Source organism: Salvelinus alpinus, chromosome 31 (assembly GCF_045679555.1).
Source record: "Salvelinus alpinus chromosome 31, SLU_Salpinus.1, whole genome shotgun sequence".
In the NCBI taxonomy this organism is placed as follows: domain Eukaryota; kingdom Metazoa; phylum Chordata; class Actinopteri; order Salmoniformes; family Salmonidae; genus Salvelinus; species Salvelinus alpinus.
Window position 1 is genome coordinate 12,823,060 of NC_092116.1, and position 20,884 is coordinate 12,843,943.

Below are 20,884 nucleotides of genomic sequence, written 5' to 3' on the forward strand. Positions count from 1 at the left end.
TAAAAAAAAGATTGCGGCACCGATCCCTTTAGAGCAACACCTTCCGGACCGTATTGACTAATTGAGTTGAGATGGGCCATATATGGGGACAGAGATTTACATTTTCCAATCCCCAACATTATGCGCAATTAATGATCTGTTTGCCTTAATGATTTGCCTAAGCACTTTAGCCATCCGCTTGGCCGATGGTCGACAGCCACTTGGGCTGGGTGATAGATTTCAAAGCGGGATGACCTATCAATCACTGTCCCGGCCTGATTAGTTGTTTGTGTGTGGCAGAGCCCTCCATCTCGCTGAGGGAAAGCTTGCTGATTGCTCCCCTCTCCCCGCCACATTCATTGTGGTTCCCTGACACCGTGTTATACACCCAATGCTGAGTATGGAAATGTTTATTTACACCTCGCTAGTCTCGGCTAGTCTGCTCGCACGGTATCACCTAGGTGTGTCTGCTGAATTGGCTGACTTGTGTGAGGTGTGTTGTGTTGGGTTTTGAAGGTGGCAGGTTTCCGTCCGTCATCTTGTTGCCTCTTTAGCAGCTTTTGTCCACTTCAGTGAGATAGGCCGATGGAGGAGTGGGTGTTTATTTGATTTGCCTGCTTGTCAGGTTGGTGTGTCTTCTGTTAAGTGACGTTGGCATTTCATGATAGGGACATGAAGTTAACTGACGCGGTGAAAAACTAGAAGCCTTTTGTAATAGAACTGAGCCCCACCATTTTGTATTTATGTCTGATGGTTAGAAACGGACTGGTCATAAAGCAGATGGTCTATCTTTAGCCCAGTTCCAAATTTTACATTTTTGTGCAAAATTTGCATTATTTGGCTAATAATGGGGGCCTCGAGGAAAAACAAAACTGCTGACAGTGTATTGTTAACATAGCTAAAACAAGGCCTGACTTCTAATACACTGCATTCGGGAAGTATTCAGACCCCTTGACTTTTTCCACATTTTGTTACGTTACAGTATTATTCTAAAATTGATTAAATCGTTTTTTACCCTCATCAATCTACACATAGTACCCCATAATGACAAAGCAAATACAGGTTTTTAGAAATGTTGGCAAATTTATTACAAATAAAAAACTGAAATGTCACATTTACATAAGTATTCAGACCCTTTACTCAGTACTTTGTTGAAGCACCTTTGGAAGCGATTACAGCCACAAGTCTTCTTGGGTATGGCGCTACAAGCTTGGCATACCTGTATTTGGGGAGTTTCTCCCATTCTTCTCTGCAGGTCCTCTCAAGTTCTGTCAGGTTGTAATGGGAGCGTTGTTGCACAGCTATTTTCAGGTCTCTCCAGAGATGTTCAATCGGGTTCAAGTCCGGGCTCTGACTGGGCCACTCAAGGACATTCAGAGACTTGTCCCGAAGCCACTCCTGCATTGTCTTGACTGTGTGTTTAGGGTTGTTGTCCTGTTGGAAGGTGAACCTTTGCCCCAGTCTGAGGTCCTGAACATTCTGGAGCAGGTTTTCATCAAGGATCTCTCTGTACTTTGCTCTGTTCATCTTTTCCTCGATCCTGACTAGTCTCCCAGTCCCTGCTGCTGAAAAACATTCCCCCAGCATGATGCTGCCACCACCATGCTTCACTGTAGGGATGGTGTCAGGTTTCCTGGTATTCAGGCCAAAGAGTTCAATCTTGGTTTCATCAGACCAGAGAATCTTGTTTCTCATGGTCTAAGACTCCTTTACGTGCCTTTTGGCAAACTCCAAGTGGGCTGTCATGTGCATTTTACTGAGGAGTGGCTTCCATCTGGTTTCAAACTTCTTCCATTTAAGAATGATGGAGGCCACTGTGTTATTGGGGACCTTCAATGCTGCAGAAATGTTTTGGTACCCTTCCCCAGATCTGTGCCTTGACACAATCCTGTCTTGGAGCTCTACGAACAATTCCTTCGACCTCATGGCTTTGTTTTTGCTCTGTCATGCACTGTCAACTGTGGGACCTTATATAGACAGGTGTGTGCCTTTCCAAATCATGTCCAATCAATTGAATTTACCACAGGTGGACTCCAATCAAGTTGTAGAAACATCTCAAGGATGATCAATTGAAACAGGATGCACCGAAGCTCAGTTTCAAGTCTCATAGCAAAGGGGCTGAATACTTATGTAAATAAGGTATTTAAGTTTTTTTATATGTATACATTTGCCCCCAAAAATCTAGAAACCTCTTTTTGCTTTGTCACTATGGGGTATTGTGTGTAGATTGATGATAAATAAATGCAAATAGTTTACAGTACTGTGGAAAACAAGTTACATAAATGTTTAGCTGATTACAATTGGCTATCTTGCTTGAATTACATATTGGAAATAAGCTTACGAAAGTATCAAATTGACATGAATTGGATTTGTGAATTCAACTGTCTCAAAGGCAGAGTTCTAGTGATTTATTCAACCAATAGCACACATTCTTAAGTGTCATAGAGTTAACAGCATTCCACTTCTAGGTGTCACTTTCAATTAACTACAACCTTTAAAAATGTGCTATCATGAAAAGTGGCAGTCACTTCAAATCTGTGCACCCCCTTCCCATAATTTCAATTCCAGAAGTGCTGTTCGCTCAAGGCACACAATGTCACTCCTTTCCCAATATTTTTGCACCTCCCTGAAGTATGTATTGTCTACACTCTCTTGTGTGCTTTGTAAGCCTTTAAATATGGGAGACAAGTAAAATAAAACTTCCCAAAAAACAACAGCAAAACAAAAATATTCTGTGTGATGTGATAATGCTTAATTCTTTCTAGACATAAGTAGGACAGGGATAGACACTGGACAAGTTTTTTCAGAGGCGGACTGACTTCTGATGATGTAATTTGTTTGAATGTTTTCTTTCATTTCCCACAGCCACCCTAGGTAGAAGAAGTGTCAATAATTGGAAGAGTAGTTTGCGGAAGCCGTGGAACTATAATTAGAGGAAGTTGGATCAAATTACAATTGTTTAAAAAAAACGAGGAATAAGACTTATACTTCTCAAGAAAAAGGAAGTAGCTTGGAAGTAGGAAGTAGCACAAAGACATAGTTCAACATTTTTAACTCTTAATAAATGATGGTTTCCCATGTAAATAAAACATTTATTCCTATTCTGGAAGAGCTCTAAAACTATCAAGTGAAGTGCTAAATAATTCTCACACTTTAAGAGTGTTTGAAATCCCTTCCTCCCACGAGTCTGAGTGTTACTAATTCATGTCAGAGAAGCTTTTGTCATTTCCACAAAAGTGAGACAATTGTCAGAGTGCAGACAGACTGTTTTTCCAAAAGTGTTTGAGATTAATCATGAACTGTATTTTCCAACTTTTTAATTTCTAAGTAATCATTTAATAATTTCAAAATATTAAGTATTTACACAAAAATTCTGAACATAAGTACTCTACTATTTGTTGTGTTATGAATGCATTCTTGTTGCACAGGGTCTCAAACAATGGCTCTGTCATGTCACCACATTTACTTTGCTACATCCTTTTCGCGAAAGAAGAAACTGCCACTTCGTCAACTTTGTTTCTGGGAAAACTGAATACACTGAGTATACCAAACATTAGGGACACCTTCCTAATATTGAGTTGCACCCCATTTTGCCCTCAGAACAGCCTCAATTCGTTGGGGGCATGGACTCTACAAGGTGTCGAAAGCGTTCCACAAGGATGCTGGCCCATGTTGACTCCAATGCTTCCCACAGTTGTTTCAAGCTGGCTGGATGTCCTTTGGGTGGTGGACCATTCTTGATACACACGGGAAACAGTTGAGCTTGAAAAATCCAGCAGCGTTGCCATTCTTGACACAAACCGGTGCGCCTGGCACCTACTACCATACCTCATTCCAAGGCACTTAAATATTTTATCTTGCCCATTAACCCTATGAATGGCACACATACACAATCCATGTCTCAATTGTCTCACGGCTTAAAAATCCTTAAACTGTCTTCTCCCCTTCATCTGGGGCAACATGTAACCTGGGCAGGTAGCCTAGTGGTTAGAGCGTTGGACTTATAACTGTAAGTTTGCAAGATCGAATCCCAGAGCTGACAAGGTAAAAATCTGTCGTTTTGCCCCTAAACACGGCAGTTATCCCACTGTTCCTAGGCCATCATTGAAAATAAGAATTTGTTACCTGACTTGCTTAGTTAAATAAAGGTAAAATAAAACAAGTCATAATAAAAAAATCTACACTGATTGAAGTGGATTTAACAAGTGACACCAATAAGGGATCATAGGATTCACCTGGTCAGTCTATGTCATGGAAAGAGCAGGTGATCCTAATGTTTTGTACACTCAGTGTATGTCAATTCTGAGAAAGTTCTTCAGAGAGCTCTATCCAGGGAGTATTTGACCCAGAATTGGAACGTTCTAGTCTAGATATGATCTCTCCGGGCATAATAATGCACATCCTTTTTCATAATTCATTCAGATATTGAATTTCCTTAAAACTTCTTATGGCTAGGGGTTCCGCTAGCGGAACATACGCTGAAAAGGCAGAGCGCGAAATTCATTTTTTTGGGGTGGAAATATTTAACTTTCATACATTCACAAGTGCAATACACCAAATTAAAGCTTAACTTCTTGTTAATCTACCCATCGTATCCGATTTCAAAAAGGCTTTACAGCGAAAGCACACCATATGATTATGTTAGGTCACAGCATAGTCACAAAACAGCAGAAATAGAGATCAAATCAATCACTAACCTTTGATGATCTTCATCAGATGGCACTCATAGGACGTCATGTTACACAATACATTTATGTTTTGTTCGATGAAGTTCATATTTATAATCAAAAATTTCATTTTACATTGGCGTGTTATGGTCAGTAATGTTGTGCCTCGAAAATATCGTGCAAATTTTCAGAGAGCCACATCAATTTACAGAAATACTCATCATAAACTTTGATAAAAGATACAAGTGTTATGCACAGAATTAAAGATATACTTCTCCTTAATGCAACCGCTGTGTCAGATTTCAAAAAAACTTTACGGAAAAGCACGCCATGCAATAATCTGAGTACGGCGCTCAGACACAAAAACAAGCCATACAGGTACCCGCCACGAGTCAACAGAAGTCAGAAATAGCATTATAAATATTCACTTACCTTTGATGATCTTCATCAGAATGCACTCCCAGGAATCTCAGTTCCACAATAAATGTTTGTTTTGTTCGATAAAGTCCATAATTTATGTCTAAATACCTCCTTTTTGTTAGCGTGTTTAGTTCACAATCCAAACTCACGAGGCGCGGGCAAGTCCAGGCGAAAGTTCAGACGAAAAGTCAAAAAAGTTATATACAGTAACAGTTCGTAGAAACATGTCAAACGATGTATAGAATCAATCTTTAGGATGTTTTTAACATAAATCATCAATAATGTTTCAACCGGAGAATTCCTTTGTCTTTAGAAATGCAATGGAACGCAGGTCGCTCTCACGACCACACGCGTGACACAGCTCATGGCCCTCTGCCAGACATCTGGTTGAAACAGCTCTCATTCTCTCCTCCTTCACAGTAGAAGCATCAAACAAGGTTCTAAAGACTGTTGACATCTAGTGGAAGCCTTAGGAAGTGCAATATGACCCCATAGACACTGTATATTAGAAAGGCAATGAGTTGAAAAACTACAAACCTCAGATTTCCCACTTCCTGGTTGGATTTTTCTCAGGTTTTCGCCTGCCATATGAGTTATTTTTTACTCACAGACATCATTCAAACAGTTTTAGAAACTTCAGAGTGTTATCTATCCAAATCTACTAATAATATGCATATATTAGCTTCTGGGCCTGAGTAGCAGGAAGTTTACTCTGGGCACGCTTGTCATCCGAACGTGAAAATGCTGCCCCCTATCCCAAACAGGTTTTAAGAGTGGATCACATGCCACTCGAGCGCTGCTGTGCATTGGTGTGACATATTTGAGACAGTCAAAGAGAGAAAAAGTTTAAATGTCAAGAGCTTAACAATTTAGAAAGAAAAGGTATGTTCACTGTTATGTCTTCATATCATAATGGAAGTTGTGCATTTATGACACAAGTAAACTCTGGGAATACAGTATGGTTAGTGGTTATGACTAAATGTATACTACATATGTACCATAATACTGTGCATGTTCCCCAATCACCCAAAAGCATATTGGGTTTTCAGATTTGCAATTAGTGAGTCTCCTGCTCCTATTTTACAAATGTAGGATCTTAATTTGATCACCATGTAGCAGGATAACTTTCCTGCAATGCAGGACATTTTAAACTTGTAGTGTATTTGAGGTTTAAAAAGGCTTCTGAACTTTGTAATTTCCACTTTGAAGTTTCAGACTTGATTTTCCCTCACGAAAACAATGTATCAGCCAATACAAAAATGTCCAGTAATTATGATCCACATAATAATTCACATTTCCTGTTGTTGTAGAATTATTTTCCTGCTGTAGCAAACTGGCTCAAAATAAGATCCTACATCTGTACAGTGAGACAGTCATCAAGCAAAATACCAAATCATAAGCAAGATATCTCACTTATACCCTCCCTATGTTTTGTGCATGTCTGCCTCTGAACAAATGGTGGTATGGAAGAAAAGTGTATGTACTGTATGTGACCAACTCACAACGTCCTTTGTACAATTAGTGCTCTCTTGGTATTGTTCTGAGAGGTACTCATGTTATTCGTTTAGTCTTCACTACAATGCCTACACCAGATGGCCTTTCTCAGTTTAATTCTCACACAACCAGGCAGACATTGTGGGTGTACACACACTCAAGGGGAATAAAGAGTATATTTTGAATGTTCCACTGCACCCTTCACCAAATTAGTCATAGGGAGGCAAAGGGTGGGAGCGTTATTAGAGTCATATTAAAACCCTGCTGTGTTTGTAACCACATGAATAATTGAGGAATTATTTTATTGTCCAATACAGAGGCACCAGTTGTCCTGGTAACCCTTCACTGACCTCAACAGACAAAGCATGCCTTGATGATACTGCATTTTAATATGACATGATGACATAAATAACGATTACCTCTCAGAATAATACCAAATGAGCACTAATTCTACATTGGCCGTTGATACTTACTCTGCATCTGTTTTTGGACTAAATTAATGATATATAGCCATTAATTCTTGAAGAATATAACTTATAAATGACTCATGAGCTGATGTCAACTGTCAAACATAATCAATACTCAAAATATAAGCTTTTTTAACTCCAATGTTGGTAAACAAAGTAAATGTAAATGAACACTGTATAGCCTTAAAACAAAACTATAATTGTGATATTATGGATGGTCAGTCCTTTTATTCATAGGTATGTCTATGTATTTGAGTATGATAACAAGGTCCTGTGTGGCTCAGTTGGTAGAGCCCGGGGCTTACAATGCCAAGGTTGTGGGATTGAGTCCCACAGGGGAGCTGTATGAACATATATGTATTCTCTACTGTAAGTTGCTCTGGATAAGAGTGTCTGCTAATAGACATATCTTTTTTAAATGTAACATTTCTCCAGGCCCATCCCTCAGCTTTTTACCAAAACACAGGCAGGGTGACAACTTTGTTATTGCTTCAATTAGGGATTCTATCTTTAAGAATCATAGCAAATGTAAAGGTAAAAGCAAGGGAAATGGCTAATTACTTGACAACATTAGCCAAGTGTTCAGCATCCGAACCATTAGAGGTTACAGTGAAAAAATGTACCAATAATGTCTCCATGGGGGGTTTGGATACTCTTGTGTTGGACACAAAATCGCTGACCAAATAACCAATGGATTCAGTGCAGCAAGTTCATGGTCTACTGTGTAATCCCGCACGACAAAAGACTAAGTGCTGTTTTGTCGGACTATTATAGGCTTAGTTGCTCACTTCCATAAGTGTGACTCACCAGAAAACATGACTCAAGAAGTGCCTCCAAGTTTTGTTGATGTAAGCTCCCATTTTTGTAATTTTACATTTGATTTTCTCCTCTAAAATAAAATTAAAATGTAAAAATGAAAAGACATGGTGACTTCGGAAAGTATTCAGACCCCTTGACTTTTCCACATTTTGTTATGTTACAGCCTCATTCTAAAATTGATTGAATTAAAAAAACTGAAATATTACATTTACGTAAGTACTCAGACCCTTTACTCAGTACTTTGTTGAAGCCCCTTTGGTAGCGATTAGAGCACTGAGTCTTCTTGGGTATGACACTACAAGCTTGGCACACCTGTATTTAGGGAGTTTCTCCGATTCTTCTCTGCATGTCCTCTCAAGCTCTGTCAGGTTGGATGGGGAGCGTTGCTACACAGCTATTTCCGGATCTCTCCAGAGATGTTCGATTGGGTTCAAGTCCGGGCTCTGGCTGGGCCACTCAAGGACATTCAGAGACTTGTACACGAAGCCACTCCTTCATTGTTTTGGCTGTGGGCTTAGGGTCGTTGTCCTGCTCCAGACTGAGGTCCTGAGCACTCTGGAACAGGTTTTCATCAAGGATGTCTCTGTACTTTGCTCTGTTCATCTTTCCCTCAATCCTGACTAGTCTCCCAGTCCCTGCTGCTGAAAAACATCACCACAGCATGATGCTGCCACCACCATGCTTAACTGTAGGGATGGTGCCAAGTTTCCTCCAGACGTGATGCTTGGCACTCAGGCCACAGAGTTCAGTCTTGGTTTCATCAGACCAGAGAATCTCGTTTCTCATGGTCTGAGAGTCTTTTAGGTACCTTTTGGCAAACTCCAAGGCTGTCTTGTGCCTTTTACTGAGGAGTGGTTTCCGTCTGGCCACTCTACCATAAACGCCTGATTGGTGGAGTGCTGCAGAGATGGTTGTCCTTCTGGAAGGTTCTCCCATCTCCACAGAGGAAATCTAGAACTCTGTCAGAGTAACCATCGGGTTCGTAGTCACCTCCGTGACCAAGGCCCTTCTTCCCTGATTGCTTAGTTTGGCTTGGCGGCCAGCTCTAGGAAGAGTCTTGGTGGTTCCAAACTTCTTCCATTTAAGAATGCTGGAGGCCATTGCGTTCTTGCAGAAATTTTTTGTTACCGTTCCACAGATCTGTGCCTTGACACGATCCTGTCTCGGAGCTCTACGGACAATTCCTTTGTCCTCATGGCTTGGTTTTTGTTCTCACAAGCACTGTCATCTGTGGGACCTTATATAGACAGGTGTGTGCCTTTCCAAATCAAGTCAATTGAATTTACCACAGGTGGACTCCAATCAAGTTGCAGAAACATCTGAAGGATGATCAATGGAAACAGGATGCACTTAAGCTCAGTTTCGAGTCTCATAGCAAAGGGTCTGAACACTTCTGTTTTTTATTTTGTATAAATTAGCAAAAATGTCCACAAACCTGTTTTCGCTTTGTCATTATGGGGTATTGTGTGTAGATTGCTGAGGATTGATAGTTATCTAATTCAATTTAGAATAAGGCTGTAAAGTAACAAAATGTGGAGAAAGTGAAGGGGTCTGAATACTTTCCGAAGGCACTGTATGCTGTAACAAATAAAAAGTTTGGACACACCTACTCATTCCAGGGTTTTTCTTTATTTTGACTTTCTACATTGTAGAATAATAGTGAAGACATCAAAACTATAAGATAACACATATGGAATTATGTAGTAACCCCCCCCCAAAAAAAATATTTTATATTTGAGATTCTTCAAAGTAGCCACCCTTCACCTCGATGACAGCTTTGCACAATCTTGGCATTCTCTCAACCAACTTCATGAGGTGGTCACCTGTAATGCATTTAAATTAACAGATGTGCCTTGTTAAAAGTTAATTTGTGAAACGTATTTCCGTCTTAATGCGTTTGAGCCAATTGGTTGGGGTGGTATACAAAAGATCGCCCAATTTGGTAAAATACCAAGTCTATATTATGGTAAGAACAGCTCAAATAAGCAAAGAGAAATGACAGTCCAAGACATGAAGGTCAGTCAATCCATAAAATGTCAACAACTTTGAGATTTTCTTCAAGTGCAGTTGCAAAAACCTTCAAGTGCTATGATGAAACTGGCTCTCATGAGGACCGCCACAGGAAAGGAAGACCCAGAGTTACCTCTGCTGAAGATGATGAGTTCATTAGAATTAATTGCACCTCAGTTTGCAGTCAAAATAAATTCTTCACGTAGTTCAAGTAACAGACACATCTCAACATCAACTGTTCAGAGGAGTCTGGGTGAATCAGGCCTTCATGGTCGAATTGCTGCAAAGAAACCACTACTAAAGGACACCAATAAAAATAAGAGCCTTGCTTGGGCTAAGAAACATGAGCAATTGACATTAGACCGGTGGAAATCTGTCATTTGGTCTGCTGAGTCCAAATGTGAGATTTTTGGTTCCCACCGCCGTGTCTTTGTGAGACGCAGAGTAGGTGAACGGATCATCTCCACATGTGTGGTTCCCACCGTGAAGCATGTAGGAGGTGGTGTGGGGGTGCTTTGCTGGTGACAGTGTCGGTGATTTATTTAGAATTCAAGGCACAGTTAACCAGCATGGCTACCACAGCATTCTGCAGGGATACGCCATCCCGTCTGGTTTGCGTTTAGTAGGACTATAATATGTTTTTCAACAAGACAATGACCCAACACATCTCCACATCACACATTGACCAAGAATGAGAGTGATGGAGTGTTGCATCAGATGACCTGGCCTCCACAATCACCTGACCTCAACCCAATTGAGATGGTTTGGGATGAGTTGGACCACAGAGTGAAGGAAAAGCAGCCAACAAGTGTTACGTATATGTGGGAACTCCTCCAAGACTGTTGGAAAAGCATTCCAGGTGAAGCTGTTTGAGAGAATGCCAAGATTGTGCAAAGCTGTCATCAAGGCAAATGGTGGCTACTTTGAAGAAAACACCAGTCTCAACGTCAACAGTGAAGAGGTGACCCCGGGATGCTGGCTTTCAAGGCAGAGTTCCTCTGTACAGTGTCTGTGTTCTTTTGCCCATCTTAATCATTTATTTTTATTGGCCAGTCCTCTGAGATATGGCTTTTTCTTTGCATCTCTGCCTAGAAGGCCAACATTCCAGAGTCGCCTCTTCACTTTTGACGATGAGGCTGTTGTTTTGCGGGTATTATTTAATGAAGCTGCCAGTTGAGGACTTGTGAGGTGTCTGTTTCTCAAAACTAGACACTAATGTACTTGTCCTCTTGCTCAGTTGTGCACCTGGGCCTCCCACTCCTCTTTCTATTTTGGTTAGAGCCAGTTTGCGCTGTTCTGTGAAGGGAGTAGTACACAGCGTTGTACAAGATTTTCAGTTTCTTGTCAATTTCTCGCATGGAATAGCCTTCATTTCTCAGAACAGGAATAGACTGATGAGTTTCAGAAGAAAGGTCTTTGTTTCTTGATATTTTGAGCCTGTAATCGAACCAAACAAATGATGATGCTCCAGATACTCAATTAGTCTAAAGAAGGCCAGTTTTATTGCTTCTTTAATCAGAACGACAATTTTCAGCTGTGCTAACATAATTCCAGAAGGGCTTTCTAATGGTCAATTAGCCTTTTAAAATTATAAACTTGGATTAGCTAACACAATGTGCCATTGGAACACAGGAGTGATGATTTCTGATAATGGGCCTCTGTACGCCTATGTAGATATTCCATTAAAATCAGCCGTTTCCAGGTACAATAGTCATTCACAACATTAACAATGTCTACACTGATCAATTCGATGTCATTATTATGGGGAAAAAATGATTTTCTTTCAAAAACAAAGACATTTCAAAATGATCCCAAACTTTTGAACGGTAGTGTATAAATGTATGTATGTATATATATATATACTGTATATTAGGCAGTGCATATTTGACACACATAAAATTAATGGGGAGGACGGCAGTACAGTAACCAAATGTTAACTGTTATGCCTTTCCCTGACCCTAACCATAACCTTAACCTCACTGAAACAATACCTAACTTTAACCTTCACCTAACCCTCATTCCTAAACCTAACCTTAACCCTAACCTTAATAAATGTTGACTCCTATTCCTAACCTTAAACTTGTGGTATGCTGGTTGAATATACTCTTAGATTAAGGTTCAGGTTAGTTTATAGATGCATAATATAGATTGTAAGAGGAGGAGGAGCAAAACACTTTAATTCAAAACAGTATGTCTTTGTTTTCCTTTCATCACATATAATGGTTCATCTCCTATACACTTGTGTAAAAATATACTACTAACAATCCCCCACAGACCTATACAACATGTATGTAACTTTAAGAAATATCCTGTCAATTTCAGTGGAAAGTTGTAACTTCAATATAATTACTGGGAGCAGAAATCAAGTGCATATTATCTGATTCATCATGAGATTAGTAAAGAACGGTTTATGTTACACAACTCTGCGGCGCTCCCATGCCACACTCACAATTTCCTTTTCATCTCCTGAACTATCACCTTAAAGGTTGTCTTATTAGATTCATTGATCTTTTATGCAGTACAGTAAAAACAGAAGGCTTGCTGTCGTTTGATCTTTGGCATGAACAGCTTGCTGAGAACTGACAGATTGTTGGCACTACTGTGTTAAACTGTATTGTGTGGTTTATGATACATAATGGAAAATGCAGGTAAAAGCGAACTTACTGATGTCACAATACAGAGGCGGATGCAAGATGCAAGCAACGATGGTTTAATGAAACAGTTTACAACATCAACAGGACAGACAGAATATACTCAGACGTAATCCAACCCAGGGCCTAGGGCGCATCCTCTGATGATAGCGTGCTGAGAAATCCAAGGGAGTGTGTCCGGCTGGGTAGGAAGGAGCACAGCAGATAATCCACACAAGGGCAGCGAGAGAATGAGCACTGACACACGACACAACCTCAGGGAAGAAACAACGATCTGACAACAAGAAACACAGGTTACAGAACATATAAAGGGGAAGATAATTAATTCCAGCTGGCGCAGACAATCAGGCCAAGATTGGGAACCACGCCCACACAAACACGAGAGAGAGAGAGAGAGAGAGAGAGAGAGAGAGAGCGAAATAGAGAGAGAAAAGAGAGAGTGAGGCAGTGGATTCATGAACCGTGACAACTGACCCTTTCAAAAGTGAAACAGACAAAACCATAAAAAATGATAGGACATAGTATTCAGTTTTTTTTCTGATATGTGAAATAATATGTATGAGGTAGAAATTAAGATAATTTCTCCTCACTGGACAGTTAATAGCCCACAACTACATCAATTAGATAGAGTTGAATCTCTCTCTCACTGTTTACCTTTCCCAACTCCTTTACCTTAGAGTAGTAGTTATAATTGTGGACATAGTCTCTAAGTTCACACTTCTAAGTAATAGCAACATTCATATATCAACACATAAAACTAAAAGTGACTATCTTCGAACGTCCTTGCAAAGAACATTGAAGTCAAAACACTGAGAAATGGCAACATTTTTGCCAACAAGGAAAATAATGTGAAGGTGTCTTTACTGAATTCAAGCAGATGGAGTAAAAATGTTGGGAGACGAGAAGTGGCTTCCCACTGGGCACAGACGTCAGTTCAACGTTTAATTCTGATTTACATTTGTATGAGATGTCATCTTACCTGAATTAAATTATTTAGGTAAAAAGTTGGGTGAAAAAAATACATATTTCCATTACTTTGATTTTTTTTTAAATTATAACAAAACCTTTGCTATTGCCCATAGCACCATGAAATGTCCCAGCCCTAAATACTGACCAAGGCATAGCAGTACAGTTCTCAAACTCTGAGTGACCCACACATCAGTAAGCATTGCAGTGTACATGCTGACATCACTGCTGTAATCAGTTCAGTGCAGTCTGCTTTCTCCTGAAGTGTACTCTAGATCACTACTTTTAACAAATCTAAAAGCATTGGATTGGTGGAGGCATGCGCTAGAGGGAGTTTCCAACATATTTCTTGTCATAGCCTTTCAAATCAGTGAAGGGAAGTTAACAAGTGCACACTGAGAAGAAGGAGAGATAATTGGGACATTGGCCCTACAATATGTTTACCCCTCCATTTCCTTTGAACAGGCATGCTGGGGAAGAAGACATCGATTCCCAAGGATATATTGTTTCTGTATGAGAGTCTGGATCATCGCTGGAAAAGATACATTAATCTGCCTGGTTCTGCGTAACAACTAACAAGGAACTATATTGCAGGGCGAAGATTTTTGATCAGTGATCATTTGGACAAATAGCTATTTCACAAGATGTTCCCATCTTTCGAATTTTGGAAGGGGCGGGGACGTTTATCCCATGAACCTGCCCATAACTTGAAAGAGAGGGGGTGGAGCTTTCTCCCTGCTTCTCGTTCTAGTTTCTTTTCTAACATTTCTGCCCCAGGAACTTAATCGAGCATCTGACGCAATTACGCAAGATTTTAGTTCTGTGTTTTCAAGATAACTTTCCACTTCATCGCTGGTCATGACTAACAGATGGTGACATGACATATGGAAGTGTCATGAAGGTTCATGCTGGATAAGGTTCTGGCAATTGAACGAGAAGCCTGACTATAATAGGAGAAGAAGTTAACTTGGTCTGCATTTATTGTAATGGAAATGCAGCATGTACAGTACATTGCGTGCATTAAGTAACCAGACAACATTGAGGAGGACGTTCAAACTTCAGGATCATAGCAGAAGTACTCTAGCACAGTTCAAATCAAATCAAATTGTATTTGTCACATACACATGGTTAGCAGATGTTAGTTCCGACAATGCAGTAATAACCAACGAGTAATCTAACCTAACAATTCCACAACTACTACCTTATACACACAAGGGTAAAGGGATAAAGATATATGTACATAAAGATATATGAATGAGTGATGGTACAGAACGGCATAGGCAAGATGCAGTAGATGGTATAGAGTACAGTATATACATATGAGATGAGTAATGTAGGGTATATAAACATAAAGTGGCTTAGTTTAAAGTGGCTAGTGATACATGTATTACATAAAGATGGCAAGATGCAGTAGATGATATAGAGTACAGTATATACATATACATATGAGATGAGTAATGTAGGGTATGTAAACATTATATTAAGTGGCATTGTTTAAAGTGGCTAGTGATAAATTTTTACATATATTTCCATAAATTCCCATTATTAAAGTGGCTGGAGTTGAGTCAGTATGTTGGCAGCGGCCACTAATGAATTTGCAAATAAATTCATAAAAAATCCTACAATGTGATTTTCTGGAAATTTTTTTCTCATTTTGTCTGTCATAGTTGAAGTGTACCTATGATGAAAATTACAGGCCTCTCTCATCTTTTTAAGTGGGAGAACTTGCACAATTGGTGGCTGACTAAATACTTTTTTGCCCCACTGTAGGTATTCTTTTTTCCCCACCGTGCTTCTACACCTGCATTGCTTGCTGTTTGGGGTTTTAGGCTGGGTTTCTGTACAGCACTTCGAGATATTAGCTGATGTACGAAGGGCTATATAAAATAAACTTGATTTGATATTCCTCTTGTCCAGATGGGTTAGGGCAGTGTGCAGTGTGGTTGCGATTGCGTCGTCTGTGGACCTATTTGGTCGGTAAGCAAATTGGAGTGGGTCTAGGGTGTCAGGTAGGGTGGAGGTGATATGGTCCTTGACTAGTCTCTCAAAGAACTTCATGATGACGGAAGTGAGTGCTACGGGGCGGTAGTCGTTTTGCTCAGTTACCTTAGCTTTCTTGGGAACAGGAACAATGGTGGCCCTCTTGAAGCATGTGGGAACAGCAGACTGGGATAAGGATTGATTGAATATGTCCGTAAACACACCAGCCAGCTGGTCTGCGCATGCTCTGAGGACGCGGCTGGGAATGCCGTCTGGGCCTGCAGCCTTGCGCGGGTTAACACGTTTAAATGTTTTACTCACCTCGGCTGCAGTGAAGGAGAACCCGCAGGTTTTGGTAGCGGGCCGTGTCAGTGGCACTGTATTGTCCTCAAAGCGAGCAAAAAAGTTATTTAGTCTGTCTGGGAGCAAGACATCCTGGTCCGCGACGGGGCTGGTTTTCTTTTTGTATTCCGTGATTGACTGTAGACCCTGCCACATACCTCTTGTGTCTGAGCTGTTGAATTGCGACTCTACTTTGTCTCTATACTGGCACTTAGCTTGTTTGATTGCCTTGCGGAGGGAATAGCTACACTGTTTGTATTCGGTCATGTTTCCGGTCACCTTGCCCTGGTTGAAAGCAGTGGTTCGCGCTTTCAGTTTCACGCGAATGCTGCCATCAATCCACGGTTTCTGGTTTGGGAATCTTTTAATCGTTGCTGTGGGTATTATGTCGCAGATGCACTTTCTATTGAACTCGCTCACCGAATCAGCGTATTCGTCAATGTTGTTGTTGGACGCAATGCGGAACATATCCAGGACTTTCTCCTATAGATCTCAATTTTTATGGAATGGTCTGCCTACCCATGTGAGAGACGTAGACTCTGTCTCAACCTTTAAGTCTTTACTGAAGACTTATCTCTTCAGTAGGTCATATGATTGAGTGTAGTCTGGCCCAGGAGTGTGAAGGTGAACGGAAAGGCTCTGGAGCAACGAACCGCCCTTGCTGTCTCTGCCTGGCCGGTTCCCCTCTATCCACTGGGATTCTCTGCCTCTAACCCTATTACAGGGGCTGAGTCACTGGCTTACTGGTGCTCTTTCATGCCGTCCCTGGGAGGGGTGCGTCACTTGAGTGGGTTGAGTTATTGACGTGATCTTCCTGTCTGGGTTGGCGCCCCCCCTTGGTTTGTGCTATGGTGGAGATCTTTGTGGGCTATACTCGGCCTTGTCTCAGGATTGTAAGTTGGTGGTTGAAGATATCCCTCTAGTGGTGCGGGGGCTGTGCTTTGGCAAAGTGGGTGGGGTTATATCCTTCCTGTTTGGCCCTGTCCGGGGGTATCATCGGATGGGGCCACAGTGTCTCCTGACCCCTCCTGTCTCAGCCTCCAGTATTTATGCTGCAGTAGTTTATGGGCTAGGGCTAGGGTCAGTTGGTTATATCTGGAGTACTTCTCCTGTCTTATCCGGTGTCCTGTGTGAATTTAAGTATGCTCTCTCTAATTCTCTCCTTCTCTCTTTATTTCTCTCTCTCTCTCGGAGGACCTGAGCCCTAGGACCATGCGTCAGGACTACCGGGCATGATGACTCCTTGCTGTCCCCAGTCCACCTGGCCTTGCTGCTGTTCCAGTTTCAACTGTTCTGCCTGCGGCTATGGAACCCTGACCTGTCCACCGGACGTGCTACCTGTCCCAGACCTGCTGTTTTCAACTCTCTAGAGACCGCAGGAGCGGTAGAGATACTCTTAATGATCGGCTATGAAAATCCAACTGACATTTACTCCTGATTATTATTTGACCATGCTGGTCATTTATGAACATTTGAACATCTTGGCCATGTTCTGTTATAATCTCCACCCGGCACAGCCAGAAGAGGACTGGCCACCCCTCATAGCCTGTTTCCTCTCTAGGTTTCGTCCTAGGTTTTGGCCTTTCTAGGGAGTTTTTCCTAGCCACAGTGCTTCTACACCTGCATTGCTTGCTGTTTGGTGTTTTAGGCTGGGTTTCTGTACAGCACTTCGAGATATTAGCTGATGTACGAAGGGCTATATAAAATAAACTTGATTTGATTTGATATCCCAATCCACGTGATCAAAGCAGTCTTGAAGCGTGGAATCAGATTGGTCGGACCAGCGTTGAACAGACCTGAGCGCTGGAGATTCTTGTTTTAGTTTCTGTTTGTATTCTGGAAGCAACAAAATGGAGTCGTGGTCAGCTTTTCCGAAAGGAGGGTGGGGGAGGGCCTTATATACGTCACGTAAGTTAGAATAACAATGATCCAGGGTTTTACCAGCCCTGGTAGCACAATCGATATGCTGATAGAATTTAGGGAGTTTTGTTTTCAGATTAGCCTTGTTAAAATCCCCAGCTACGATGAATGCAGCCTCAGGGTGTGTGGTTTCCAGTTTACATAGAGTCAGATAAAGTTCGTTCAGGGCCATCGATGTGTCTGCTTGGGGGGAAATATATACGGCTGTGATTATGATCGAAGAGAATTCCCTTGGTAGATAATGCGGTCGACATTTGATTGTGAGGAATTCTAAGTCAGGTGAACAGAATGACTTGAGTTCCTGTATGTTGTTTTGATCACACCACGTCTCGTTAATCATGAGGCATACCCCCCCCCCCCCCCCCGCCCCTCTTCTTACCAGAAAGATGTTTGTTTCTGTCGGCGCGATGCGTGAAGAAACCAGCTGGCTGCACCGACTCCGTTAGCGTCTCTCGAGTGAGCCATGTTTCCGTGAAGCAAAGAACGTTACAGTCTCTGATGTCTCTCTGGAATGCTACCCTTGCTCGGATTTCATCAACCTTGTTGTCAAGAGACTGGACATTGGCGAGTAGTATGCTAGGGAGTGGAGCGCGAAGTGCCCGTCTCCGAAGCCTGACCAGAAGACCGCTTCGTTTGCCCCTTTTACGTCGTCGTTGTTTAGGGTCGCCGGCTGGGATTAGATCCATTGTACTGGGTGGAAGACAAAACACAGGATCCGCTTCGGGAGAGTCATATTCCTGGTCGTAATGATAGTGAATTGACGTTGCTCTTATATTCAGTAGTTCCTCCCGACTGTATGTAATGAAACCTAAGATTACCTGGGGTACCAATGTAAGAAATAACACGTAAAAAAACTAAATACTGCATAGTTTCCTAGGAACGCGAAGCGAGGCGGCCATCTCTGTCGGCGCCGGAAGTGTTTACCTCCACTGTCATGCCCTGACCTTAGAGAGCCGTTTTATTTCTCTATTTGGTTAGGTCAGGGTGTGATTTGGGTGGGCATTCTATGTTTTCTATTTCTTTGTTTTTGGCCGAGTGTGGTTCCCAATCAGAGGCAGCTGTCTATCGTTGTCTCTGATTGGGAATTATACTTAGGCAGCCTTTTTCCCACCTAATGTTGTGGGTAATTATTTATTTTCTGTGTGTGTTTGTGTGCGCCACGGTTGCGTCACGCTTGTTTCTGTTTACCTGTTCTTTTTGTGAAGGTTTCACTACGATTAAAAGATAGGTGGAATTACATGCACGCTGCGCCTTGGCTCATCTATGACAGGGCGTTTGAAGACAGTGAACGTGACATCCACATACAGGGATGAAGTTTGCTTTTAGTTTCTACCCGTGAAAAAAACAAACACTTGCATGACGTGATAGACAACTTAAGCCAAAGTACTCAACTTTTTCTTTTTAAGATCAGTTTCAAAGTTTTGTACCGTATACACTGAGTGTACAAAACATTAGGAACACCTTATTAAAATTGAGTGTCACCCCATTTTGCCCTCAGAACAGCCTCAAGTCGTTGGGGCATGGACTCTACAAGGTGTCGAAAGTGTTCCACAGGCTGGCCCATGTTGACTCCAATGCTTCCCACAGTTGTGTCAAGCTGGCTGGATGTCCTTTGGGTGGTGGACCATTCTAGATACACACGGGAAACTGTTGAGTGTGAAAAGCCCAACAGCGTTGCAGTTATTGACACACTCAAACCCCATGTAGAGGTCTGTAATTTTTATCATAGGTACACTTCAACTGTGAGAGACGGTATCTAAAACAAAAATCCATAAAATCACATTGTATGATTTTTAAGTAATTAATTTGCATTTTATTGCATGACATAAGTATTTGATACATCAGAAAAGCAGAACTTAATATTTGGTACAGAAACCTTTGTTTGCAATTACAGAGATCATACGTTTCCTGTAGTTCTTGACCAGGTTTGCACACACTGCAGCAGGGATGTTGGCCCACTCCTCCATATAGACCTTCTCCAGATCCTTCAGGTTTCGGGGCTGTCGCTGGGCAATACGGACTTTCAGCTCCCTCCAAAGATTTTCTATTGGGTTCAGGTCTGGAGACTGGCTAGGCCACTCCAGGACCTTGAGATGCTTCTTACGGAGCCACTCCTTAGTTGCCCTGGCTGTGTGTTTCGGGCCGTTGTCATGCTGGAAGACCCAGCCACGACCCATCTTCAATGCTCTTACTGAGGGAAGGAGGTTGTTGGCCAAGATGTCATGATACATGGCCCCATCCATCCTCCCCTCAATATGGTGCAGTCGTCCTGTCCCCTTTGCAGAAAAGCATCCCCAAAGAATGATGTTTCCACCTCCATGCTTCACGGTTGGGATGGTGTTCTTGGGGTTGTACTCATCCTTCTTCTTCCTCCAAACACGGCGAGTGAAGTTTAGACCAAAAAGCTCTATTTTTGTCTCATCAGACCACATGACCTTCTCCCATTCCTCCTCTGGATCATCCAGATGGTCATTGGCAAACTTCAGATGGGCCTGGACATGCGCTGGCTTGAGCAGGGGGACCTTGCGTGCGCTGAAGGATTTTAATCCATGACGGCGTAGTGTGTTACTAATGGTTTTCTTTGAGACTGTGGTCCCAGCTCTCTTCAGGTCATTGACCAGGTCCTGCCGTGTAGTTCTGGGCTGATCCCTCACCTTCCTCATGATCATTGATGCCCCACGAGGTGAGATCTTGCATGGAGCCCCAGACCGAGGGTGATTGACCGTCATCTTGAACTTCTTCCATTTTCTAATAATTGCGCCAACAGTTGTTGCCTTCTCACCAAGCTGCTTGCCTATTGTCCTGTAGCCCATCCCAGCCTTGTGCAGGTCTACAATTTTAGCCCTTATGTCCTTACACAGCTCTCTGGTCTTGGCCATTGTGGAGAGGTTGGAGTCTGTTTGATTGAGTGTGTGGACAGGTGTCTTTTATACAGGTAACGAGTTCAAACAGGTGCAGTTAATACAGGTAATGAGTGGAGAACAGGAGGGCTTCTTAAAGACAAACTAACAGGTCTGTGAGAGCCGGAATTCTTACTGGTTGGTAGGTGATCAAATATTTATGTCATGCAATAAAATGCAAATTAATTACTTAAAAATCATACAATGTGATTTTCTGGATTTTTTTTTTCCGTCTCTCACGGTTGAAGTGTACCTATGATCAAAATTAC